The sequence below is a fragment of the Myotis davidii genome, unplaced genomic scaffold, assembly GCF_000327345.1.
Source record: "Myotis davidii unplaced genomic scaffold, ASM32734v1 scaffold208, whole genome shotgun sequence".
Taxonomy (NCBI): domain Eukaryota; kingdom Metazoa; phylum Chordata; class Mammalia; order Chiroptera; family Vespertilionidae; genus Myotis; species Myotis davidii.
The window spans coordinates 390,582-393,248 of record NW_006299706.1 but is presented as its reverse complement, the minus strand read 5'-3'; the positions used below and the strand labels follow the sequence as shown (position 1 = coordinate 393,248).

Below are 2,667 nucleotides of genomic sequence, written 5' to 3'. Positions count from 1 at the left end.
TGCTCAATGGTTGAACATTGTCCGATGAACCAGGAGATGAAGGTTCAGTTCCCAGTCAAGGCCCATGCCTGGGTTTTGGGCTCAATCTCCAGGAGGGGGCATGCAGGAGGCAGCTGATCAATGATTCTCTCATCATTGATGTTTCCCTCTCTCTCCCTCTTCCTTCCTCTCTGAAATCAATATATATGTACCTGGAGTTTATATTGCGGTTTGGATCCCTTGACCTTTCCTCCCTAGAGATAACATCTGGGCCTCAGTTGTATTTCAGCTCCAGGTCCAGATAAGCAACAAAACTAGCCACAGGGGACATCAGGCCCAGCTGCATTGAATAGTAAAGAAGTCCCCACATTCCCCCTTTTCTTAAGGAAGTTGCTGGCTTTCATTTCCAAAGGCATCACTTGGTCCCTTCTGTCAGTCATTGAAAGGTGAGCATGACGGTGTGCACAGGCAGGCTAAATAACCATCTCTGACGGTGGATAAAGAAAAAATGATTTTATTTAGGGAAAGGGGATGAGGGATGGGATATCCAAAGGGAAGGGCTGCACAGCACTGAGCCAAGGGGACATTGGGTCGATGACGGCAGCACCCAGGAGCTAGAGTTTCATCCTTATATGTAGTCGCTGGCAGGAAACTTTTGTCGTCAGTGGACGTGGGGGCTGAGTCGGTGGCTTGGAAGGGGATGGAATGCAGGTGTGTGCTCAGGTGTTTTTAGGACAGTTTCAGTTCCTTATATGGTCTGATTCCTGGTGTCCAGAAAGCTTTTCCTGGCCTTTGTCTCCTGTGGCAGGAAGTTTACACATGGCCATTATATTGTCCTATAGTCCTAACACAATGAGGCCTTTTCACCTTTGCAAAGACGAATAGGCTGAGCCCCTTCTTTATTTTGCTTTGTCCCCTACTCTCTCATGAGGCTAGAAGAGGATTCTGATAGCACAAGGATGTGGGCCAAGAGGATATAGCAAGACCCAAACTGCAAGGGAACATTTGGGTAAATTACAGAGGTAGAAAAAGTAATTCCTAGAAGAAATGGATTTAGCAAACAAGTTCTAGAGGTAAAGTTAGGGCCCTTGAGCTTGGGAGTGAGGAAGCTTGGGGGGATGAAGAAGGGGCTGGAAAGGGAAAGTCATGGGCATGTTCCGGGGAGGGAGAGTGTGTGCACAGTCCTCCATCCTGCGGGTCTTAAGGAAGGAGATTTTAGGGGTGGTCCCAGGGAAAGATCTTAATAAAATATTCAGTAGTTTTCCAGGTGTGTCCTTTCAGGGTTGTGGTCTCCACTGATTGATTGGCCAGCAAGGGGGGGGGGAGTCATTACTCAATGTAGCTGGGCCTGATGTCCCCTGTGGCTAGTTTTGTTGCTTATTCAGTGGTTCTCAACCTTCTGGCCCTTTAAATACAGTTCCTCATGTTGTGACCCAACCATAAAATTATTTTCGTTGCTACTTCATAACTGTAATGTTGCTACTGTTATGAATCGTAATGTAAATATCTGATATGCAGGATGGTCTTAGGCAACCCCACAGGTTGAGAACCGCTGGCTTATCTGGACCTAGAGCTGAAATACAACTGAGGCCCAGATGTTATCTCTAGGGAGGAAAGGTCAAGGGATCCATACCGCAGGACCAGTGATATGCTAGGGAAGGGAAAGTCACGAGGGGAGGTCCACCCTACACAATTGCTAGGCACCTGGAGCTTTCCATCCTGGTGACCTTTTGTCTTAATCCTCACCCCAGGATATTTTTGCATTGATTTTTAGAGAGACTGTAAAGGAGGGGGGGGGGCATCGGGTGTGAGAGACATGGATTGGTTCCCTCCCGCTTGGTTAGGGCAGGGGGAGCGGGGGATCTAGCCTGCAACTGAGGTTCGTGCCCTTGGCTGGAATCGAACCCAGGACCCTTCAGTCTGGGCCAACGCTCTATCCACTGAGCAAACAGGGTTGGGCCCTGGTGACCCTCTGTACCTGGCCCATCCTCCTGCTCTGCTCACGTCTAACTGCCCGCCACACTAGGAAGGTAAGGCTTCCCCTTTGGCGCCAGGGTGCCCCGAAGGGGTCCAAGACCAGGCAGTCATACTCAGAGGAGTAAGGCGGAGGACCAGGGCCTGCGAGGCGCGTATGGGACATCAGCCATGTCCGCGAGGTTTCTAGCACTCTCTTTTAAAACGTCCAAAAGATCAAAGCCTCTGCCGAGCAGCCGGCTTCCGCGCACCAGAACTCCAGCGCAGCAGCCCGGACCCTCAGCCCCTCGACCTTCCCTCCAGCTCCTTCCCAGGCTCCCGCACATTTCCCCCTGGTCTCCGCCTCCCCGCAGCTCCCACTGCCCGTCTCTGATTGGCCCTAGACCCGTCACTCCCGGCCTGGTCCCGCCCCCCCGGAGCAGTCATTGGCGGCGGGGGCTGGTACGCGGCGGCTGTGGGGGTGGAGGGTGAGCAGAGCGCTGGGGGGAGGCGGGAATTCCCGACCGGAGGCCGGAACCCGGCGGGGGCCATGGAGTGAGACCCTCCCGAGGTGAGCGCGGCTTCCCTGGGGGTGGGATTCCCGTGGGCCGCCCCGGCCGGGGCCTGGGAGCTGGAGTTCGGGTTCTCGCACACTTGGGCTTCCCGGAACGCTGGCGGCCTGGGACCCCGCCTCCCGCAGCCGGGACTTCAGACACCGCCCTCGTGGCTGTGCCT

General features: G+C 53.9%; 1 protein-coding gene across 1 annotated transcript in view; it reads left to right on the top strand.

Annotated features, from left to right (window-relative positions):
* The first annotated feature begins 2,398 nt into the window (after nucleotides 1-2,398).
* Nucleotides 2,399-2,667, top strand: part of SLC39A1 (solute carrier family 39 (zinc transporter), member 1) — a 3,196-nt gene continuing 2,927 nt past the window's right edge. Inside the window, exon 1 of the mRNA XM_006775624.2 lies at nucleotides 2,399-2,503. The gene's annotated coding sequence lies outside the window, so the exon portion shown is untranslated. The remainder of the gene's footprint in view (nucleotides 2,504-2,667) is intronic.